General features: G+C 38.9%; 1 long non-coding RNA gene across 1 annotated transcript in view; it reads right to left on the bottom strand.

Moving 5' to 3' along the window:
* Positions 1 to 1,232: 1,232 nt before the first annotated feature.
* Positions 1,233 to 17,278, bottom strand: part of LOC116809512 (uncharacterized) — a 141,053-nt gene continuing 125,007 nt past the window's right edge. Inside the window, exon 5 of the long non-coding RNA XR_009214173.1 lies at positions 1,233 to 1,385. This is a non-coding gene — a long non-coding RNA (uncharacterized LOC116809512). The remainder of the gene's footprint in view (positions 1,386 to 17,278) is intronic.

The following is a 17,278-nucleotide window of genomic DNA, read 5'->3' as shown; positions in this document are numbered from 1 at the left end:
CAGTCTCTCCCTAAGAGCATATAGAAAATCATTTAACTGCTTTTCCCCAGCTGTTTATGTGATGCCAACCCCCTATGAACTGTTGAATTGGTTCTGAGGCAACTGTGAAACTTCTATGATTGCTCTTCATTGATGCTGTTTTTGTCTCTTCTGAGAAATATGTACTATAATAAATCATGCTGTTATGGTTTTATTTTTTGTTGTTATTGTCTCCTTTCCTTCCATCTGCATTCAAGATACTAGAAAAGTTCCAATAATGAGACAAGGTCAATAGAGCTCCAAATAACTTGTAAACATGGTGACACCTGAAAGGTGGTCTTGGAAACAGAATAAGGGCCTGGTGGGTTTGAGTGGTTTTACAAGTCTATCAGGAAATTAGGAACTTTTACAGATACTTGGAGTTGGAAAAGTCAAAGATATCCATTAGGCAACAAGGCAAGTCCTGAGAGAGCTCATACATATCCATTACCTTCCCAAGTTTCACCAACAAATGAGCAACAAATTAGCAGATGGTCTATAAAGCGGATGGCCCAGTTCCCTTCTAGCGCCAGTGTCACTTTTCCTAGGTTTTCATTCTCAGCTGCGTTGATAAGACAGCTATTGACCCAACACCCTGCAACCCCCGACCCATTCTGAAATTCACTCCCTCCATTTCTTAGTGATCTTCCACTTCAATCCCATACCACAGCCTGACTGACAAGAAGTCTTACAGACACCACTGACCATGCTACTAGGTGACCTATTCCTTTATAATACTTTGAGCTGTTAGAAATTTACCTGGTGCAGTGGTGTGTGCCCGTAGTCCCAGCTACTCAAGAGGCTAAGGCAGGAGGATTGCTTGAGCTGGGGGGTTGGCGGTGGGGGAGGTTAGAATCAAGCCTGGGCAACATAGTGAGATCCTGTCTCTAACAATAATAACAAAAGCAACTGATCAACTGTTTGAAATTTCTGCACGTTATATAGAAATTTTCTTCCTGAAAGCTTTGACTTGTTAGTCCTAGTTATGCCCTTTAGAGTTACACAAAATAACCAGTCATTCTTTCCAAGTTACCTCCATCTAGGGTTGGATTTCCTTACCTTTTCATAATAAAACTTACAGTTTCTGAACCCTCTCCTTATGAATTACTGTCCAGTTGGCAAATGTCTTACTATTCAGCGGAATCATTTGTTTCTGAAATTGAAATATCTAGCCATGACATTACATGTAACATCACTAAGAGTCAAAGCCAAAGTATGCTCAGAGACACAGGTGGATGATATTTTCAGGCATCAGTCATGAAAAGCTGGCTGGTTGATATTTCTCTGTGTAAAAGCTTCTTCCACTTTTCGAACTTGCACATATCACTTTGGCCTTCTTGACCTTCACTGTTTGGCATTTGTTTCTCCTGAAATACAAATGATAATAATTAAGTAAGCACTTTAAATTGTATACTCTAGTAGATCTTCAAAGACTGTATTTCCCATCTGAGTCTAGTCTTCTGCTTTTATACTCATGTATTCCTGGAGTTTGAGAATTAATACTAGCACAATTTGGCAAGTAGGAAAGAAAGGGTGTTGTTGAAAATAAAGCTTTCACCTGGCAATTAATACGATGGCACAAGCACACATTGAATAAAAATTATTGTTGGTAGGCTGAGGTGGGCGGATCACGAGGTCAGGAGATCGAGACCATCCTGGACAACATGGTGAAACCCCATCTCTACTAAAATACAAAAAAAAAAAAAAATTTGCTAGTGTGGTGGTGCACACCTGTAGTCCCAGCTACTTGGGAGGCTGAGGCAGGGGAATTGCTTGAACCCGGGAGGCGGAGGTTGCAGTGAGCTGAGATCATGCCACTGCACTCCAGCCCGGCAACACAGCAAGACTCTGTCTCAAAAAAAAAAAAAAAAAAAAAAAAGAAAGAAAGAAAAAAAAAAAAATATTGAAAAATATTCATTTTTCCCTGAAAGTCATAAACCAAGATTAATGGTTCATGTAACTAAAATCAATCCCCAAACAAAATCTTTTCCCCTAAACACCACCAGCACACATTAACAGACCACTTCCCTCACCCTATTATCTTTCACTGTTAGCATATTCCAAGTTTCTACCCAGAAGTCGGAAACGCTAAAAGCCTTCCAGGAAGCCTGCACTAGTGAGATTTGCCCAGGCTTGACAGCACCAAGAAGTGACTAGAATAATCGCATCATCCTTGTTTATCATCATGTGGTTTATTCCTGGCCAAAGCCTGACACAGGTTCTCTTTTTAGCCAAAGTGAATGCTAAGTTCACATAGGCAACACTAGCCTCACAGAGAGAATAGCCAAGTCAAAGCCCCACAAAGGGAATGCTGTAGAGGTGGGTGCTTTACACTTAACCTAAGCACAAGTGCCTCATAGGAGCTGTCTGTTAAATGTATATCCAGAACAGAAAGAGCATCAAGGCATGGGCCATGAAGGGAGAATCTTGACAAAGGACAGATATAGAGAACTGATAGTATTTGTCCATCTCTTATGCTGTGGTTCTTTGAAATTTCCAATTAAAATTCTGAGGGATTAGAATAAATGAATGCAGCAAAATCCTTAGCATCTGCTGCTTTACTAATTTGATTTTTTTTCTGCTATCCTTTGACAAAGACCACCTTCTTGACTTTATGGTTCCACTTGCTCACAATACATATTTTAATTAAAAAATGATTTGATTTGAACATCTGGAGTGGCCTAGTGAAAACAAATAGGTAAAATTTGGTAAAATTAGCTAAGTTTTACCTAATGCAAGAAATGTTAGCACTCAACAAAGAAAAGTCCAGGACCAGGTGGCTTCACTGTTTTTATTTTTTGTATTTTTAATATTTGTATTCTATCAAACTTTTAAGGAAGAACTTACAACAGTTCTTCTCAAACTGTTTCAAAAAATTGAAGAGGAGGGAATTCTTGAAAACTTATTCTATAAGGCCAACATTATTAACCCTGATACCAAAACCAGACAGGGACACCACAAGAAAAAAAAAAAAAAAAAAACAACTACAGCCTATATTCCTGATGAACACAGATGCAAAAATTCTAACAAAATCTAGCAAACTGAATCCACGAATACACCAAAAAGATTATACAACACAATCAAGGGGAATTTATCCCAGGGATGCAAGGATGGTTCAACACATGCAAATCAGCAAAACATGGTACATCACATCAACAGAATGTAGGATACAACCATGTGATCATCTCAAGAGATGCAGAAAAAGCATTTGATAAAATTCAACATCCTTTCATAATAAAAACACAACAAATCAGGTATAGAAAGACTAATAAATACCTATTTGTGGGGGCAGAAAAAGTTGAGCTCATTAGCTTGGGCAACATGGTGAAACCCTGTCTCTACAAAAAATGCAAAAAATTCGCCTGGCATGGTGGTGTGCACCTGTGGTCCCAGCTACTCAAGAGGCTGAGGTGGGAGGATTACTTGAGCCTGTGAGATAGAGGTTGCAGTGAGCCAAGAATGCACCATTGCACTGCAGCCGGGATGACAGAGGGAGATTCCATCTCAAAAAACAAAACAAAACAAAAAACAAAAAAATGAGTTGAGCTCCTGGAAGTAGACAGTTAAATTGTGGTTACTAGAAGCAAAGAAAAGTAGAAAGGAGAGGGGTGTAAAAAGAGGTTGGTTAATGAATCGATAAATCTACAGCTAAATAGGAGGAATAAATTCTAGTGTTTCATAGTATTAATACCATAGGGTGACAATAGTTAACAATAACTTATTCTATATTTTCAAATAGTTAGAGGAGAGGAATTGTGAATGTTTCCAATACAAAGAAATGTTAAATGTTTGAGCTGGTGGATATGCTAATTGCCCTGATTTGATCATTACACATTGTATACGAGTGTTGATATATCACTCTGTATCCCATAAATAAGGGCAATCATTATGTGTCAATTAAAAACAAAATTTTTTAAAAAAGAAATGTTAGAAGAGGACATAAACAGATATTTCACATTTGTTTGAAGCAATATTCTAGCCATTGCACTAATAAAAATATCCCAGTGTATTTCTAATTGTTACTTAGTACAAGCCATCATTAAATCAAAAAGGAGGTAGGGATGAGACAAATAAAATTAATGAATCCAAAATTAGGTCTGTTGATAATATGCTTTCTCAGTCCAATTCAAGACAAATCAGGAGTCCAATTTTTATCCCTTCTCTTAATTAGGGAATCAGGGTACAGGTACGACAGAATGACATGTATAATTTTTTTTCTTTTTCCCCATTCTTTCCCTATTTTCTTCATCCTCTTCTATAAAGGGGGCTGTTTTTGAAGGACTTAAGAAAGAGAAGCTTTGAAAGTATATCGGTATATCAAAGTTAGACTCTGAGAGAGGATCAACATTGGCAGGAAAAAAGTCTGTCTTGTAGATCTTGTACTCTGAAACTGAAAGACACAAGCCCTCCTTAAGTGACACAGAGAACCTAAACAAACCTGATAGAGCCCCTCCAGGTGAAGTCAGCAACCTGGAAGGAGAGCAGATGGTTAGAAATAGGCTAATGCGGTTGTAGAGAGGAAAACTGGAAGAGAGGCCAGAAAGAGAAGGTAATTCCCACATCCTTCTTCTAAGATGAGGTTAGATGGACTAATGGGACAAGGAGAAAAACATTTACTGACAATCTCTAGGCATATTACGAGGAACAATTGTCCAAGGCTAAAATTTTTTATCAATCATACCCATTTACTGCCCACCCCAGTTACTATAGACATAAATAAGGAGTTCATTCTTTGATTCAACAAATATTTATTGGGCATCTACTGTATATGTGCCAGACACTGTTTAAAGTGCTGTGATACAACTGTAAACAAGATAGCAAAAAAATATCTGCCCTCTACATATACACTATGGAGTACTATGCAGCCATAAAAAAGGATGAGTTCATGTCTTTTGCAAGGATATAGATGAAGCTGGAAACCATCATTCTCAGCAAAATATCACAATGACAGAAAACCAAACGCCGCATGTTCTCACTCATAAGTGGGAGTTGAACAATGAGAACACATGGACACAGGGAGGGGAACATCACACATGGGGGCCTGTTGGGGGTGGGGGACTGGGGGAGGGAGAGCGTTAGGAGAAATACCTAATGTAAATGACGAGTTGATGAGTGCAGCAAATCAACGTGGCACATGTATACCTACGTAACAAGCCTGCACATTGTGCCCATGTACCCTAGAACTTAAAGTATAATAATAAAAAATACCCGCCTTTGTCGAGCTTATATTCTTGGAAGAAAAAGATAAACAAGCTAAATAAGTAAAATATAAAAATAGTACACGAGATGGTAACAAAGGTGATACGGAGGAAAAGAAAGCCATTTTGTATAGAGAAGCTAGAAAAATTACACATAGTAAGTAATGCAGTAGAACACTCATTCTTAGGAGAAAGAAGATTAAATGAAGTTATGGAAGTATATTAGTCCTTAAAGAAATAAATGGGTAAATGAACAAACAAACAAGAAAAGGAACACTACCCTGGACCACATTCCCCAAAGCTTCCCATCAGAAGCTACAAAGGCAGTTTATTTTCTTTTGCACCAAAGACTCATGTTCAGCTGTGTTCCATGCCTCTGCCCAAGTTGATCTGAACAGTTCACCCTTTCCCCACTAACTCCCTACAAAATCTATTCCAATCTCCTATCTCTAGGTTAAGTGTTCTTTCCTCCCTGAAGCCCTGCCCCAATAAAAATAATGTCTCACATTCACCTAGCACTTCCCAATTTGCAAAGTGCCTCCCACATATTAGCCTCCATAACGATCCTGAGAGGTGGGCATTATCATCACTTTTTTACAGTGGAGGAAACGACGACATGGGGAATGTAAGTGACTTCAAGACTGAACAACTAGAACTGAGACCAGGATGTTCTTAACCTAGCCTGTTCTGTAGACTTGAGGAAGGGTGGAGTCATGGGGAGAGCACAGGTTCAAATCCTGGACATTTCACTCACTAGCCTGTGCAACTAGTTCAGATTGCTTAACTTGTCTGCACCTTAGTTTCTTCATTTACAAAACAGGATAATGAGACACAAAAGGCAGGTTTGCCATAAAGATAGACTGTGAGGCCCATCCCAGTGCCTGGAACCTGGCAGACACTAGACTCTCAGTCACCTCCTGCCCTCTCCCTTCTCCCACCCCCATGCCACAGCTTTCATTATAACTGCTCTCCTAGCTTACAGGGACCTTCTCTCCTCCACACTTAGAGAGAAATTGTGATCTATACCACACAACTTGGTACTTACTCAAAAGTTCATTAAGATTCTTTTTTATAAGGGACTAAAGCCCAGGTCAAATTGCTAAATACATAAAGAACACTTATTAGTTCCAATAACTGAAAGCAGCGGAGACAGGTAGAACTTCATCTGCGTGAGCTTGATCTGGATACTCATTTGTCATTGGGGCTCTGCCTCCATTTCCTTGTGGTTTTCCTCTAGCTCTGCCTTGGCCCATGCTCGGGCCTCATTCCCAGGCTGGCTCCCATCATGACAGCACGATTTACCCCAGCATTCCCAGCCTTCCTATCTGTGTGCTGCACTGACTAGCAGAAGAGAAGGTCTGAGTCCCAGCCTTCCCAGAAAATATCCTGCAAATCCCAGTTTCAGTCACAATCCGCCCTCCTGGCCCCTGCCTTGACCCCCGCAGCTAATCACTGTGGCTGGGAAATGAACCAAGCTCTTAATCTTAGCCTGGGATGTGCCTTCACCCTGTAACCCAACCCAGCCCCAATCCAGACATGGAGTCACTGCCCAGAGACCACTTGGATACCCATATGGACTGTGGAGTCCACAGATATTTCAAGAGATTTGATGGCAGCGTTACCAGTCCACAGGACCCAGATCTTCTGAGGGCTTCTGTAGCCTGAATCCTAGGCCCAGCCCCAATCAGGTTAGTTCCCTGAAGTCATACACTTCCACCCCATAGCTAAAATGGCCCCTTTTGTAGGAATCCAGAATATATAAAATTGCAAGAGATTGGATTCTGCCCCTAAATTGATTTTATACCCTTTGAAAGTTTTCTACTATAGCATGTGTGTGTGTGTGTGTGTGTGTGTGTGTGTGTGTGTGTGTGTGTGTATAACTTGTGATTAAATAAGCCTCTAAAGAATAGTTTTATAGTCACTCCACCCATTTGGCTTTCCATAGAAATAAAATCCTTCATTATGGCAATGACCTTCAATGAAGGTTAAGTATGCAAACTTCAGTTTAAAAAAAAAAAAACTATTTTTAACTGCTTTTATCTTTGAGCCTTTGAAGTAGAAGGTAAAAAAAAAAATCAAATATTTTATTTTTGACATCTTCAAGGAAGGTATATGTAAATAGGAAACACACATAAAATCCCTGAGCACAAACAGAAAACAAATGATTAAATATAATGACAATTGCAGAAATATAGATTGAAGGTAAAATAGATTAAGGATGCTGCCCTTTGATGCCACTTTCTGTCAATAAGGCATAAGATAAATTTGTGAGCCTCATATTTCTCCAGTCCGCAGGTTAAATTTGCCATCCTGTAATTCCTTGTCACCATTTCAAATATCAGGCTAAACATCGTGTATTCCTCTGGGGTATTCACAACCTTCAGAGAGTAGTTGATAGTGATTACATTTCTACTGAAGTCTTTGTTGATCCAAGAATACATATTTTGTTGTGTAAGTCTTCATAAATCAGTCTTTCTGCCCGTTTATCATCCCTGATACTTTTCTCTGAACACTCTCCAGTATGTCTCCAACTTGCTAATAATGAGGTTCCCAGACCACAGTGCATCATTCCCAGCTCAGTCTCTCTCCTTGTGAAGAGACGGACTTTGCCTTTTGGCTTCCTGACTCGCTGTTTCCACTGACTAAGTTCATATGCTGCCAGATCATATATGAACCCATGATTCATTTGCTGCCCATTACAATGCCTGGGAGAACCCAAGCACTTCCCTAAATAGGTCAATGCCTGATGTACTAGGTGCCCAGAAAAGTTCTTTAAATAAATGAATAAATAAATGCATGAACTTCCCTGTTGTGTCTTTAGTATACCAAAACATTTATTACAAAAGGAACAAATGAAAAGTAATATGCAACCTGTGTTGACAGTGGGAACAAGGGAACAGAGGAAACACATGAGAATCATGCATGGATGCTTTGGCCTGTACCATTCAAACGTTTCTACCAATTTGATTTGATTTAGACATACTTTCGTTTTCATTTAGCACAAGACAAAAGGAAGTTCAGAAAACTAAGGTATTTCACAACAGCGACTGAACAGTTGAATTACAACTGAGAACGTATCTGGAGTCTAAAATTCTAGTGCCCAACATAGCCTGCAGAGTAGAACAATCTAAAAATACCATTAGTAATTACACTAGTGGTAGTGACAGTGATAGTAATAGTAGTAGTAGCTGCTCTTATTATTGAGTACCTGCTATATGTCATGGACTCTGCTTAACCCTTCACATAATGTTATTTCATTAATAGCCAATTAAAATATGCATGTTACCTCAATTGTACTTTAAGGAAACGGAGTCCCAGAAGGATTAAATGTCTAAGGATCACGCAGCAGAGTTAAGGTGCTATTTCAGCTCTGGGAGACTGCACCCCACTCTTCTGCCCTAGCACAGACTCTTTCCTTGGTTTCAATACTATACCATGCCTGACATGTCATGCCTGACAGCCACTCCCATTTTCTGGTTCCTCTGAACTTCTCCTTAAGGACCCTTAATCAAAACTAACTGAGAAGTAAGGGGGTGGGGGGGGGAACGTTCCTCTTAGCTAAACTTAGAAAAATTTGGAGTTTTCAAAAGGATCTTCTCTCTAGGAAATTAAGAAAAACAACAAACCATTAAGCATGTCATGTGCTAATAGGACCAGCCTAGTATAAGGCCAAGTAAAAAGGCATTGAAATCTGCTAGTGTGATCCCAGCCTGGCCACAGATGCCTATGGCAGCCCAGTTTCCCGGCACTTGCCCTCATCTCCAATCTGTCTTTCTACCTCGGTCAGTTTGTTCCATTGCATGTGTACACTGATGGCCCCTGGCCAGACTGAGCATATCAGATCAATACAGCAGTACACAGTAGTGTGATGAAACACTGCAATGAAATGCTTGGTAAAAAAAAAAAAAAAAAACTCCCCAAATGACTCCTCTTTAAGAAAATAATCAAAAATAATTAAAGCAAAAAGCAAGACCAAATACCCTTCTCTATTGGTTAATTCATTCCCTCTCTAATTATCTGTACATTTTGCTGTCTTTATGCTGCAACTCCAAACTAACAAATACTTGGGTTGAAAATTTTTAAAGAAGTAAATTCTTCATATAATTCCACAGGTCATGTGAAAGACCCATAATTTCATGGACATAGTACTGGAAAGGAAGTGAGAAGATTTGGTAAATATGTGTCTCACCACTTTGTTAGCAGGGACTATAAAATAATGATTTTTGAAAGCCCCCTGGGATATATAAAGCATTCTACAGTACTCATGAAATATTGGTTGAATTTGCTGAACCGACCTTAGGTAAACCTCTCCATATTTCCAAGCTTCAGTTTCTACATCTATAAAACAGAAACTAATAATAACTTTCTTGTCATACATGACTATTGTGGGGCTCCCAATGAGAAAATATATATGAAAGCATTTTTTAAACAATAAAGCATCATACAAAAGTAAGTTATGAAGAAAGGGAGATGCGCTGTAATTGTGCAAATAACATGGGCGCTGTGCCAGCAAGCAAGTTAAAAAGTTGATAGCACTTTTTGCTATTTATCCAGATGTTTGGACACATTCTAACTATAAATCCAAAGTGGTCACTGGCAAACATTCAGACTGTTAAAGGACTGCTAAAAGGAACAACATGAGTGTTCTCTGTGTCTCCTGGGCCCCAAGGAGGGAAGGGAAGTTTCTGCATAGTCATTCCATCTCTAACAGAAACCACAACTCTCTTGGAGGCCCAAAAGGAAACCAGTGCAGATCTCAAATATTTTGCTATGATGCGGAACTGAATGAACCTACACAAGGGTTAAATCTTTGTTTTTTTCACAGGGAATAAGCCCTTTAGATCTTATACGTTAACCCCACTTCTACAGCAATCGAACCAAGGCAAAAATGTGCATTTGCAAATATTTTTGAAAGATCTGACTAAGCCATTTTTAGATGTTTTTCAGTCTTCATGTGCCTTTCCCTCCCACAGAGCACAATTAAAAAGGCACCTTTAAAAGGCTATTAAAAAACATTGATTGGCTTAACTGTGCTAATGTCATGGCTTTAAAATAAAATTCTATTAAGTCTTTAAAATATTGCAGACAAGTACTTTGCAGCAGAAACTCAGGACAACCATCCTGAGGCTTCTGTTATTCACAGATATTTAGTTACTTCAGGTTAGTTCATCTTTCTTATTATGTTTTGTCTCTCAATTTTTTTAGTCTTCTGATAGTTTTCAGGAAATAACTGCCTCGATGCATACTAGAGCCTAGAGTACCTAGCAGCCACATTTCCCCAAGTCACTACAGTGAATTAATGAAGACAGATGCATTATGCTGGCTTGCACTGTGTTGCTATCAATACATAAGGAGACAATGATGTTCTTTCCTTACATTTAAATGCTAAACATCACAGAGTACCTTGTCCTCCAAGAACTATCCCAGGGATTATTTTAGATCTTGGTAAAGTATGTGTGATCTCATTCCTGTTTTGACACTGAATCACTCTTGTCTCTAGAGAAACTCAGGGGCTCAACACATGCATGTAAAATTCTTCTCTTCTATATTTCCATTCTTGCTGTTTTTATGCTTAAACTACAGACTTCCTCTTCTATCCACAATGCACGAGGCAAGTTCAAGAAAGGGAACCTCAGAAAAAGATCTCATTTAAGTTTATAGTTAGTTCAACATCACAGTTTGGTTGACTCACACCAGATGGTGACCAGGTGTCCTGATAACATTCCACCCAGCTAGGAAGCAGAGTGAGAAGAGAACAAGGGCTAACACATATAAAGGTATTTGTAAACTGCCCTTTATTTTAGGAATGTTAGGTATTTGTTATTATTGCTGCTGATGATGGTGGTGTGATGATGATAATGATATTGACTGACTTGGGTTTGTTGTTAAAGTCAGATTTGCTCAAGAATCAAGCAGACTCCATTCAGACTCCACAGAAACCATGAAGTACATGAAGCTATCTTGTGAGTTATGTGTCTAACTTACGTGTAAGCTGCTAGGAGACGGCTTTATGCATATCCAGCTAAGAATATGATAATGAATGAGTTACAACATTTAGCAATTTCTCCACAGCTCAAAGTCTGAGATTCACAGACTTGGGAAAGGAACCTCCAGGCCATGACTTCCCCTGAAGAAAATGTCAAAGTTAAGAAAGGTCCTCATCAAACCCCCTCCAGGGTTACCTTCCCTTATGTCTCTGTCCTCATTCATTTTCTCCTCCATCCCAGGTGCGGACTTACCTTCCCACCCTCCTAAGCCCAAGTTGGTTTGTCAGAAAGGATCAGTTTATGCAGTATTTAGGAATATTGTTCAATTTACTCTATCCACAGTTCTACACTCTACTGAGGTAACTTACTGTTAGTAATGAGGCCCACAGAAGGACTAATTAAATATTCCTTCCCTTTATAAAACAAAAGAAAACATTTGCTGGTATTATATAAGTAATAGCTTTTTTCCCAATGTTTCCAAATGCTGAATGGACCAGCGTGGGAAGAAGAGCCTGGGATAGGCCAAGGCAAGATGCAGTACGCAGAGAATAAGACATACTGCCAAGATGCCTCTTCCCAAGCCTCAGCCATGCGGGTTTAGGGAGACTCCCAGCCTGGTCAAGTGAGCAAGTGAGTGTTGGAGCTCTCTGGGACTGCCTGGGATTCCTCACATTCATCTTTCTGTACTCTGGGTCCCTCTGCCTTGGCTCTTTCTCCCTCTGGTCCCTCCCACTCATCCTTGCAGACCAAGCCCAGGGTCATCTCTAAGAATGTCACCTGCTGTGGCATCATCCTCACTTCCTAGGAATACCTAGAAACTTTGAGCTTGTCATCCTGATTCATATTTCTACTCATAGCCATACCTGGCTCACTAGTTTGTTAGCAGACACTACCAAATAATTACTAATGAAAGCCCTCTGGGATGAAGTGTTCATATCAGTTGAATTTGTTGAACCAACGTTGGGTAAATTCTCCATGTTTCCAAGCTAAGACCCAGTGTATGCCAATAATTTGGCACCTTCAAACATATATTCTTTAAATATTGGGTTTATTATTTATTTAGTGACATCAAGAAAAACTGTTTATTAATAATATTATTTATGCTTAAAATAAGGACTATGCTTAGGAAATATAGTATTTAGACATATTTGGAACTATTTTTTATTCTACCCTCTCATTATCATGGATAACTGGATAGTACTGGTGTATTAATTTTCTATTGCTGCCATTACAAATTACCAAAATTTAGTGGCTTACACAATACATATGTATTATCTTACAGCTTTGCAGTTCAAAACTCCAACACAAATCAATCTTACTGGGCTAAGATTAAGTTGTCAAAAACTGTATTCCTTCCTGGAGGCTCAAGGGGAGAATCTGTTTTCTTGCCTTTTCCAACTTCTAGGGGCTACTAACATTCCTTGGCTCACAGCCCCGTTCTTCCAACTTCAATGCCAGCAATGGTGGGCTGAGTCATCACAAAGCCATCTCTCTGGTTCTCCGTAGCAGGGAATGGTTCTCCATTTTGGGGGACTCATGTGATTAGGCCCACTTAGATAATCCAGGATAATCTCACGCATCACAAGATCCTTAGCCTTTATGATATCAGCAAAGCCCCTTTTGCTACGTCAGATAATATATTCACAGGTTCTGGATAGTACGGGGTATATTAGGCTGCTCTTGCATTGCTATAAAGGAATACCTGAGGCTGGGTAATTTATAAACAAAAGGGGTTTAATCAGCTCACAGTTCTGCAGGCTGTATTGCAGACAAGCGCTTTGCAGCAGAAACTCAGGACAACCATCCTGAGGCTTCTGTTATTCACGGATATTTAATTACTTTAGGTTAGTTCATCTTTCTCTCATGTTTTGTCTTTCAATTTTTTTAGTCTTCTGATAGTTTTCACAAAATAACTGTCGTGATCCATAATAGAAGCAAGTACTTAGCAGCCACGTTTCCCCAAATCAACATAGGGAATTCATGAAGACAAATGCATTATGCTGGCTTGCACTGTGTTGCTATCAATATATAAGGAGACAATGGTATTCTTTCCTTACGTTTAGATGCTAACATCACAGAGTACCTCACCCTCAAAGAAATGTCCCAGGGGTTATAAGTATGACACCAACATCTACTCAGCTTCTGGGGAGGGCTTTAGGAAGTTTGTAATTATGGTGGAGGGCAAAACCAGAGCAAGCACATCACATGGTGAGAGTGGGAGCAAGAAGGATGTGGGGGATGTCCCAACTTTTCAAGAACCAGATCTTGCATGAACTAACTGAGCAAGAACTCATTCATCACCAAGGGGGTGGGGCTAAACCATTCATGAGGGATCCACCCCATGATGCAATCACCTTCCACCAGGCCCCACCTCCAACAATGGGAACCACATTTCAACATGAGATTTGGAGGGTACAAACATCCACACCATATCAGGGGGCATACATCTTAAGGGACCATTATTCTGCCAACCACTGTTGGTTTTCCCCACTTGCTTGGAGTGGATATAACCAACATGGGTAAAATTGCCAAGGAGCCATGATGGGATTAAGAACTATTTTAACAATCTCCTAGTTGGACTCATGTATTCCTGGCCCTCCCTTACTCTAATCCATCCCATGCTGTTGCCAGATGACTCTTCAAAAGCACAGGTTCAATTTGGCTATTTTCTGTTCAATATCCTCCAGTGACCTATATGACTTTCCAAAGTATAAAACATTCCCTGAAATGTAATGATGATAAGACAGTGATCCAGGTATCTCTCATGAATTATCAAACAGTCTTTACAACAGCCCAAATAGGTTGCTGCTTTTACTGTCCCCAGTTTATGGAAGAGCTCACAGAAGATAAAACAGGTTCAGAGAGGTTGGGTAAATTTCCCTAGCCCCAATAAATCCTTTATACTCTAATTTGAATGTTGACAAACTATGGCCCACAGCACAAGCTAAATCTGGCCCACTGTCTATTTCTGTACAACATGCAAGCTAAGAATTGCTTTTACACATGAGTGTTTTGATCTATTTGATGAAAAGGAACACTAAGGTTGAACCCCAATGAAGCAAAACATTCTCTTTCCCAAAAAAGAAATTCATACTTCTTAGTAGACATGTATTACAAAAAAAATTGTACTTAAATATTATTATTTGTATTTCATCAATAACAAATTTGTGGACATTTCCATTCTCTTTTATTATATAAGCACCTACATAATATCTTCAATATTTGCCTCTTGACCTACAAATCCTAAAATATTTACTATCTTTAGATAGTAAAGATATATAAACAAATCTTTACAGAAAATGTTTGTCAGCCCCCTCTCTAGCCAATTGTTTTTCAAATTTGAGTAAAATATATATACTCCTTCTAAAGGAAATATATTATTTCACATGCCCAATGTTGAATTAAATGATATCATTATGTTACTAAATATGATCAAATATGAACTTGATAAAAGAAAAAACTCATGCTTACAGCTCTCAAAGAACTACAAATCAAAAATTATTTACGAATTAAATACAAATAATCTTACAAAACCAGTAAAATTCAAGTAACATCAACTTGCTGTACTTAATCATGGTGTTCTAATTCAACTCACAGCACTGTGAGAATGATTTACACTGCTCAGCACAGATGATAAGATGGCCATATACAACTGGAATATGAAAAGGTGCTCAACATCATTAATCATCAGGGAAATGCAAATCAAAACCACTATGAGATACCACCTCACACCCCTTAAAACAGCCATCACCAAAAAGTCAAAAAATAACAAATGTTGGTGAGGGTGTGAAGAAAAGGGAACTCTTTCACGCTGTTGATAGGAATGTAGATTCGTACAGCCATTATGGAAAACAGTATGGAGATTTCTAAAGAAATTAAAAATTGGACTACTATAAGACCCAGCAATTCCTCTTCTGGGTATATATCCAAAGGAAATAAAATCACCTCCTCTTAAAGATATCTGCACTTCCATGTTGATTGTAACATTATTCACAATAGCCAAGACAGGGAAAAAAACTTAAGTGTCCATTGACAGATGACTGGATAAAGAAACTGTGGTATACAAGTATATCTCATTTATTGCTCTTCACTTTTCCACTTCGCAGACACTGCTTTTTTTTTTTTTTTTTTTTTTACAATTTGCAGGATTATGGTAACCCTGTATCGAGCAAGTCTTATCGGCACCATTTTTCCAACAGCATGTGCTCACTTCGTGACTCATTTTTATAATTCACACACTGTTTCAAACTTATATTATTATATCTGTTATGGTGATCTGGGATGAGTGATTTTTGATGTAACTATTATTATAACCACTTAGGGGCACCACAATGTTTGTATAAGATGGTAAATGTAATCAAAAAATGTTGTATGTGTTCTGACTACTCCTCCAACCAGCCGTTCTTCTATCTCTCATAAGGATTTCCCAATGCCTGGGACACAATAATATTGAAATTAGGCCAGTTAATAACCCTGCAATGGCCTCTAAGTGTTCAAGTAAAAGAAACAGCCATAAGTCTCTCTCTCTTTTCACCGAAAGCTAGAAATGATTAAGCATAGTGAGGAAGGCACATGGAAAGCCAAGACAGGTCGAATGCTAGGCCTCTTGGGTCAAACAATTAGCCAACTTGTGAATGCAAAGGAAAAGTTCTTGAATGACATGAAAAGTATGTCTCCAGTGAACACATGAATGATAAGAAAGTGAAATGGCCTTATTGCTGATAGGAAGAAAGCTTTTTATGGTCTGGATAGAAGATCAAACTAGCCACAATATTCCCTTAAGCTAAAGTCTAATCCAGAGTGAGGCCCTATTTCTCTTCAATTCTTCAAAGGCTGTGAGAGGTGAAGAAGCTGCAGAAGAAAAGTTTGATGCTAGCAGAGGTTGGGTCATTAGATTTAAGGAAAGAAGCCATCTCTATAACATAAAAGTGCCAGGTGAATCAGCAAGTGCTGATGTAGAAGCTGCAACAAGTTCTCCAGAAGATCTAGCTAAGACCATTGATGAAGGTGGCTACACTAAACAACAGATTTTCACAAAACAGCCTTCTATTAAAAGAAGATGACATCTAGGATTTTCACAGCTAAAGAGGAGAAGGCAATTTCTGGCTTCAAAGCTTCAAAGGACAAGCTGACTATCTTGCCAGGGGCTAATGCAGCTTGTGACTTTAAGTTGAAACGAATCTCCATTTACCATTCCAAAGATCCTGGGTCCCTTAAGAGTTATGCTAAATCTACTCTTCCTGTGCTTTAGAAATGCAACAACAAAACCTGGTTGACAGCATATCTGTTCACAGCATGGTTTCCTAGATTTTTTAAGCCCACTGTTGAGACCTATTGCTTAGGAAGAAGAGTCCTTTCAAAATGTTACTGCTTATTGCCAACGCACCCAGCAACCTAAGAGCTCTGATGGAGATGCACAAGGAGATTCCTGTAGTTTTCATGTCTGCTATCACAACATCTATTCTGCAGCCCATGGACCAAGGAGTAGTTTTGACTTTCAAGTCTTACTACTTAAGAAATACATTTCGTAAGGCTATAGCTGCCATAGATAATGATTCCTCTGGTGGATCTGGGCAAATTAAATTGAAAACCTCTGGAAAGGATTCACCATTCTAGGTGCCATTAAGAACACTGTGATTCATGGAAGGCAGTCAGAATATCAACATTAACAAGAATGTGGAAGACGTTTATTTCAACCTTCATGGATGTCTTTGAGGGGTTCAAGACTTCAGTGGAAAAAAAGTAACTATAGATGTGGAAATAGCAAGAGAACTAGAGTTAGAAGTGGAGCCTCAAGATGTGACTGAATTGCTGTAATCTCATGATCAAGTTTGAATGGATGAAGAGTTGCTTTCATGGATGAGCAAAGAAAGTTGTTTCTTGAGATGGAATCTATTCCTGGCGTAGATGTTGTAAACATTATTGAAATGACAACAAAATATTTAGAATATTACATAAACTTAGTTGATAAAGCAGCAGCAGGATTTGAGGGAATGGACTCTAATTTTGAAAGAAGGTCTACTGTGGTTGAAAAGCTATCAAACAGCATCACATGCTGGACAGAAATCTTTCATG

The sequence above is a fragment of the Hylobates moloch genome, unplaced genomic scaffold, assembly GCF_009828535.3.
Source record: "Hylobates moloch isolate HMO894 unplaced genomic scaffold, HMol_V3 SCAFFOLD_1, whole genome shotgun sequence".
NCBI classification, from domain to species: Eukaryota; Metazoa; Chordata; class Mammalia; order Primates; family Hylobatidae; genus Hylobates; species Hylobates moloch.
The sequence above is the reverse complement of the archived record's forward strand: the minus strand, read 5'-3'. Positions and strand labels throughout refer to the sequence as shown.